An 8493-nucleotide genomic window follows, 5' to 3' on the forward strand; every position below is an offset into this window, starting at 1 on the left:
TTTAGCAGTAAAATATTGAAAGATGATATTATACAAAGCTACTAATTGGCCTTCATCATTCACATATATAATATACCTTCATCATAGTCATGTTCCATATCCTCATGATCGTGCGTGTATCCTCATCCTCATCCTCATCCTCGACTATTCCTCAACATTAGTTTCAATTTTAATTTCAGTAAGAATTTAAAAGATGATCATTGTACAAAGCTACTAATGCTCCACTACATTTACATGAATAATACCTTCAAAATCATCCTCTTCTTCTGTATCCTCATCATCAGTGTTGGCTCTGCAGTAATGAATTTGAAACAAGAGAAAGCTTTCGTTAGCAAAGTGATTCACGTAACATCAGTTATGTGAATCAGATAAACGATTCAAAACAATTGTGTACAGTGTATGTAATTTAATTTCTTTGTAATATCAAAACATAAAGCCAATATCATGGATTATGCAAAATGTGGTGTCTCACCTTTCCTGCCTGAATACCTTGCCATCTCCACTCCTGAAAATTGATACATAAATATTCAGAAGTTATAGCAATCTAATATAACATCAAAATTTGAACTAAGTTAGAATTTGAAAACTCATAGTTATCTTCAAACATACTAAGACTAACACATATGATCATTTGATTTGCAGTTGGAGGACTAACCTTTCCGATTTCCTGATTGTTGGTTTCTCGGGAAAAGAAGAAGATTCAATAACGCGAACGCTATTATTTGAACTTGGTTGTAATTGGCTGGCAAAAGTAAAAGCTGAAGGATTGCAGTCCACCAATTCAATCTCTATAGTATCACATCCATTCAAGTACATCGAAGCAGGTTGGTGGATCTCTTTCAATTTGTAGCAATATTTCATGCTTAGGTATGTAAGCTCGCGGAAGCTTCCATATCTTGGTTTCCATTGCACCAAATCACTTTCTTCAATTAGAAGAAACTTAAGGCTTACGAAACTATCTCTTCGTGCTTTCCACAGTGAGCCCCGAAAGGCATAGGATCGCAGTTTGAGGGCATCAAGAAATTGCAAAGAGCCAATTACAGCCATGTATTCCCAAGGAAAACCCATGCCACTCAAATGTAACTTACATAAGTATTGTGGAAACTTCAATGGCCGAGGAGTCACCGGGAAAGCATGACCATACTTGAGCACAGGATTTGTGATACTGACTTTGAATGTCAACAAAGTTTCAAGTCTTGAAATGCAATGAAAGCAACTCAGAAGGTCGTTATGGTCATCATAAGGCGTTAGCTCAATCTGTATTCCTAATTTCTTTATCTTAGGAATTCTTCTCGAGAGTTCTAAGACTGTACAAATGCTAGCATTCACACCTACAAGTGTTTTGAGATTTTCCAAAGAAGCAACATGAGATGGAGATACAAGGCTCTTTCCCAATATCTCAATATGCTCTAACGCACGCATGTCCCAAATTTGTATTGGTACATACGATGGAGCTCCACGACGTCTAATACTCATATGTGGATGAATGATCAAAACTTCAAGGTTGAAAAGTTTGGATATGGTTGCTGGGAGTTCTCCGTTACAAGTTAGAGCAAGGTACTTTAGCTGGACTAGTGTCAGAATTTCTGTCGGAAAAGTATAAAACCGTTGTGTAAGGGCATCTATTTCCCTTAGTAGTCTGAAACCGACATCTATAGGGATTGGATAGCGATGATAAGGACCATAGAAAAGGAGAAAACGTGTATAGAATGCACAATTGAATCTCACTGAGTTGCGAAACTCTTTGATGCCAAATAACATGTTGTTTTCGAGACACAAGCCACGCTGACCTTTTAGAACTTCTCCCAAGGCATCATTCAATTTATTCAAGACATAATAAAACTTGTTCTTACTAGCTTCTCCTCTACACACGTGCTGCCATGCAGAATGAAGCCGACAAGTTTTGTACTCGTAAATCAAGTCTTGACGACTGTAATTTTTATGCACGCTCCTCAAGGTGCGTAAGACAAGACTGTATTTAAAAGCTAGGTGTCTCAAACATTTGAAATAACACAACAATCCCTCAACACCGAGTTGAGCAATGATCTTGTCATAGGGAGTGTCATAATCTCGTGGGAAAACTCCCATAAACAAAAAAAGGCATTTTAAGACGCTGAGGTAAGTAGTCGTAACTTGGGAAAAGTACCTTTGATATTTCATTATATGCATCTGTGAAGACTGAATTTCTCCTTTCTGCTACTTCATTCCAGTAGACTGGGTCTCTGCTATGCTCGGATTTCGATAGGATGTGAGCAACAGTGAGTATCAAGAGAGGGAGGCCTTCACAAAGCTTGGCAATTTTGAGGGCAAGTTTGAGAAGTTGAGGAGGGCAATCTCATCACCGAACACCTTCTCACATAGTAGTTCCATACTTTCTTCTTCATTTAAAAACCGCACCTCATACACTTTATTACTCATATAGCAAGAAAATTGTCGCATCCATTTATAATGTCGACCGGTATGCAAGACATGAATATATCCATTCTTGATGTTTGGTAAAGAACCAGCCAAGGAATCATATACTTGTTTCTCCCAGACATCATCCAACACAACGAGGCATTTCTTGCCATACAATCTTTTTGTCAAGCAGTGATCACTTATTTCATCCTCTCCTTGTTTGATTCCACAGAGTTGAGCAAGAATGCCTCGTAGAATTTGACTGATCGGTTGAGGTACTCTGCCTACGGTAACCCACGCCCGACACTCAAATCTGTCCTGAATTTCTTCATCTTGGTAAATTTGCATAGCAAGAGTCGTCTTCCCAACTCCTGCCGTTCCATAAAGAGCGTACCCGTGCTTTCGGCCCTTGTAAAACCGGTCTATTTGCATAAGATCGGTTTTGAGCAGTTGGAATTGGTCTGATAATCCAATCATCTTCGAGTTGGTTCCATGGAAACCAATGAATGAGGAAATAGGTTCGCCTCGAGGCATATTCTCTACTTCATAAATGTACTCCTTCTTCATATCATTGAGCTTCTGGATCAACAAATTCGCATCATTTTCCAGACTCTGCAGATCAATGGAGAGACTCTCTGGAAGAGTTTCGAGTTGAGAAGGAATGTGGTGAGTGAGAAGAGATTCCAAAGAGTCTTCAAATTTCCAAAGTGCCTCTTTGATGTTTCCATCTAAAGCATTCACCTTCTTCCTGCTCCTGCTTGGACTTGTCTTGTCCAATCTTTCAAGAATTCCTTTCAATGGCCGCATCTCAACGTACACAACTTTTTATGATTTTTTTAGAGCGACCAACAAGGCTAAACCGACGACAATGGAGAATATTATGAAGTGTGTTCCTAAGAGAATTCACTGCACCAAAAGCCGTCATTTCTCTTATTCCAAATTGAATTTGAGAAGAATGCAGAAAATTTAAAATGTTCTAGTAGGAGTTGGTATTAATTATTCATTCAATTTGGCTAGCCAAATAAAATTGTGCCATCAGTATTGCACGTTAAATATTTTATTATAGAGTGAATTACATATTTAGGACCTATACTTATCACGACGCACATTTGCGGTCCCTATACTTGCAAAATATCATTTGCGGTTCCTATACTTGTATTTATGCACGTTTTAAGGTTCTTTTCTTTTTTTTTGACATTTTTAGGACTAAAATACCCCCAAATAAATGAAGGATAAATTTATATACTATTTTCTCTCCTTTTTCTTTCTTCTTCATTTTTTCTCTTTCTTCTTTCTGTAAATGACTTGTATAATTAAAAGAAAATTTGAGATGAGACATATTTGAAGAAGGAAATTAGACAAATCAAAAGTTCAGCTAAGAAATTTATTTTACATTATTTTGTTAGAATTGCGAAGAGAAATTTTTGATGTGAGAAAAGGAAATAAGATTAACAAATCCATAATTTTAGTTCTAATTTTATTATAGATAAAGAAAAAAGAAAGAAGGAGGATGAAAGAGAGAAAATAGTGTACAAATTTTTTCTTTGGGGGTATTTTCGTCCAAAAAAATATCAAAAAGCGAAAAGAGCCTTAAAACGTGCATAAGTACAAGTATAAGGACCGCAAATGATATTTTGCAAGTATAGAGACGGCAAACGTTCGTTGTGATAAGTATAGGTGCTAAATATGTAATTCACTCTTTATTATAATTGGTCAGTCCAATAATTGGCCACCCAAAAAAAAAAGTCGTCTCATCTCATTAATTGTAGGAGTACTACCTAATTTCCGGATTTAATAGTAACAAATTCAAATCAACGATTGATAAGATATACATCATTCGTCCGATCCATTCCCGTTATCCAAATTAAATTAGTTTTGGGCCTTAGATTTACTCTAAACCCCTTATTCAAACCCTGAATTGTGAACCAAACGTGACTTGAATTAGCCCAATAAATTTGACATTCATCATGGACTATAAGTCTATAAGGTCTCGTTTGGTAAGGCCGACTGGCATTGGGTTAGTAATTTGGTCTATCCAAAAGGGCTAACAAAAAATGTCAGGCCAGATAATAATATACTACTCCCTCCGTCCCCTATTAGGAGTCACTCTTTGATCGGGCACGGCAGCACGGATTTTAAGAAATGTAAAGAAAAGTTGGTTAAAAAAGTTAGTGGAATGTGGGACCCACTTTTTTATATTGGTTTTATAATAAAATGTGAGTGAATTGAGTTAGTGGAATGTGGGACCTACTTACTATTTATGGTAAAAATAAAGTGTGACTCTTAATTGGGGACGGACCAAAAATGGAAAAATGTAACTCTTAATGGGGGACGGAGGGAGTACTATTAATTTATTATGGACAAATTAAATGGACTGGGCCTAAAATTCTTATTAATAATTGTTTTGAATTCCAGCCTATTTTTTTTAAACCGTTTGATTATGATGATACACCATGAAAAATCATAATGTATAATAGTTACGACTAACTTTACATATATTGCATATTTGTATGTACACGCAAACATTGTATGTCATGGTGTTTGTTGTTTCATTCTATGAGGGTTTTATGTAGCCAGTAGTGTATGTTTATAATTATATGAACAAGTTGTTATATGTTAGAGTGTGTAAAATGTAAGTACATGATTAGTGAATAATGGAGGAGTAGTAATTTATTTACTTGGGCACGTGATCTGCACGTCCGGTGTAAAGTGAACATGTGAGGGTCACGTGATTGATTGGCTAAGGGTGGTGTAACCAAAAATTGCTAGAATAATATTGAGAGGGAGAAAATAGACTATGAGATGACAAGAGATTTCAAGATTAACAGTTGTGATTGAGATTCTTTTATGTTATGAGACACACACCTTCCCCTCATGCACGTTGCAGCCATCATTTCATGCTCGCACGAGCTGCCAGCTCTTTATATTGTGATTGTGTGTGTATGTGTGTGTGTGTGAGAGAGAGAGAGTGTGTGTGTTGGGGTCGAACATAATTGAATGTTTTTAGTTACTCCTTTGTGATTATAGTTAGAGTAAATTGAATACTTGGATTAGAGTGTGAATGTCTTTTATGTAGTCTATAAGCCTATAACCATCTCATTCTCCATGAATTTGCTTCGAAATCTACCTAGTTATTCATGCATATACATATAATAATATCCTTTTAATTTGAATATGAGGTTCACATTATCGCTCAAAAGGGTTATTGCTATAGAGATTACTGTCTCATGGTCACACATGACACATGGAGTAATATTTTTCGGATAGAGAATGGAAGAACATGAGAGGGGGATGAAGGAACACTCTGGATGACTCATAGAGAAAACTCGGAGAAAGAGAGAAAAATCTAAATGAATATGTATTGCAATGCAGCCAATCGGCTATAAGGGGTTCCTCCGGGTCGGGAGACCGGGTTTGGAGGGTGGGTCATCCCCAATGGAGCAGCTGGGCAGGATTGGGGCTATTGGGCTTTCATATTTGGGCCAGCATTAAAGTAATGGGCCCACTAGTTCTCGCATTGAATATATAATTGTGGACACTCCTATATTATTGAATTAAAGGTTAATATGATCTTATAGTTTGCAAGAAGTTGAGTTGTTTAATATTACTATCAAAATTCTTTCTCTCATCGTTTCATTTTAATTAGTCAATCTTACTTTGGACATCTTATTTCTGGCATACGACTCCCTATATCTCATGTCACTCGTATTTTTCTGTTTCAGCTCTTCCCAAACTACTTATATTATTCTATTTTAAATAAGAATTAAGGTATTTAATTATTATATTAGAATTAATTAAATATTCTCTTTTTAAATGATTTCTTATTACACTTAAAATATCAATTTAATTATATAATAAATCAATTCCAAATTTAGGACTTAAATCGAAAAGTGCGAGCATCATAGGACAGAGAGAGTACTATTTAAAATGAAAATCATACCGTAGGAGTTGCTTTATCTCTATTCATTAATTTATTAATTAATTATATGTTTCTTAGCATTATTGTTAGGTAGGACTATATAGGCTATTAAAATGGGACGGAGGGATAAATATTTATACCCTCGTCTAAAAAAATTATAAGTTGCTTAACTTTTTCTCTATTAAAAGGGGATAAGATCTCTACAATTTAATTCCTTTATAACGACATATTCCAGCCCAAAATAGTTATTGTTTGTCTCTTTTTAGTACTCCGTTTATAGCTTGTCCAGTTATCAAACTGTCATACAATAGTATACTAGTATTACTTTTGATAATCAAATCCTTTATTCTATTAATTAATTAGAGAGCTGCTACTTAATAACTTAGTACTATAATTTAAATATTAAACTCAAACGGCCGGGGGAGTATATTTGATTATATTTTTAAATATATCTTTTTATTAAAGGCTGGTTAGGTTTGTCCAGCTGCATGTTTAAATAATAAGATGGCTGGTCTTAAATAAATTTGATTAATCATAAAATAAGCAATAACTTATATAATTAGATAATGTATAATTATTAGTAAAACAACGATGCTTAAGTAATTCACACAAAAAACAGCTGCAGTTCTAATCACACTTTTGTCCTTTTCATTTTCAATCACCATAATCAAGCTAGTAATATTAATCATATTTCATTTTGCTGACTTTATTCAAAAAGAGTCTTAATGAATCCCCTCTTTTTCTTCACGATGATAGAAATATTCTTCTTTTTCTACTGGATCTAATCTATAAACACCACGGACTTACAATAGTCAATAAATTAAAAATTATAGTCATTTTTTAGATGGCCAGGTAAGAATTAATCATATACTTTTGAACTTTGATACTAACATGACCATATCTATAAATTTTATGGATACTTACATGACCAATTGACCATATCTACAAATTTTATTCCGTTATTAAATCTTGACTTTATTCACTATTTTGGTACAGAATATTGTGTTAATAATCGAAAATGTCAAATACAAACGTCGTCATTTGAACTGAACACCTGCAGATATGTTACTACTAGACTACTATGTACATAAAAATATCGCGCTTAATTTAGATTTGTATCTTTAATCAGTCTAATCCATCCTTGAAAAGATTATACCCTTATATTGTAAGGATTTTTATGATCTCAAGTCTCATTGCAACCTCTATAGTACAATTAATTCAATTTTCAAATTTTGACGTATTTTAATATTTCGATATAGAATATCACGTTAGCAATCGGAAATTTGTAGTACATGTCAAATACAAATGCATGCCCGTCCTTTGAACTAATCCAACTCTTATATTCGGTTATTAACACGATTACTCTATACATAATCAAAATGAATATGGTCTATTTTTGACAAAATTATACCCTCAGACGAGAACGATTACGATCTCAAATCTCATTTCAATCACTATAATCACAAATATTAAGCACGTGAAATGACGAGTATACCCTCCCCACTTTGCCAACTAAGAGCATGAGGATTTCCAGCTAGCAACACCATTATCCCTCTGCATGTCTAATTCCTGCACTGATTTTTCTCTCATTTATTTTTTCTTTTTTTTCGAATATATAATATCATAATTATATTTTTTTATGTGTTTATTTCTTTTGAACCTCAGTCAACGGTCAAACAGAATTGTTGTAATTTCCAAAAAAGCCCTCAGCTGGCATACAGCTGGCCACGTTACATTTTCGAGGAGACAAAGCATGGAGCATATTGTTCTGTGCTACCCCTCATCATTCTCACGTGCCCATTTCCATAAAACATATACTCCTACTATCATTTTAATAATAATAACACTAGTAATTTTTAATTAAATAAATTTTTTTTTACAGAAGATTGGTTTTCATTAGCTTAAGACCGTGCTATTGTTCTGTTTAACACATTCTATAATTTTGGATTAGTGAATAAATGTAATCATTTCTTAATTGAAAATTATTGATTGAAGGGCCATTTTGAAAGGTTTGGCCCATTTTGATTATGATTATATTAGTTCATGGGCTGCCCTACTTGTTTCGGGCCATAGCCCAACATTATCACGTCCGTATCCCCTTAATTAAACATTAATAAAATAAATCAAAACATAATTTTAAATATATTTCTCATTGCCTAAAATTAATTCATTTCGCA

Source organism: Salvia hispanica, chromosome 1, assembly GCF_023119035.1.
Source record: "Salvia hispanica cultivar TCC Black 2014 chromosome 1, UniMelb_Shisp_WGS_1.0, whole genome shotgun sequence".
Taxonomy (NCBI): domain Eukaryota; kingdom Viridiplantae; phylum Streptophyta; class Magnoliopsida; order Lamiales; family Lamiaceae; genus Salvia; species Salvia hispanica.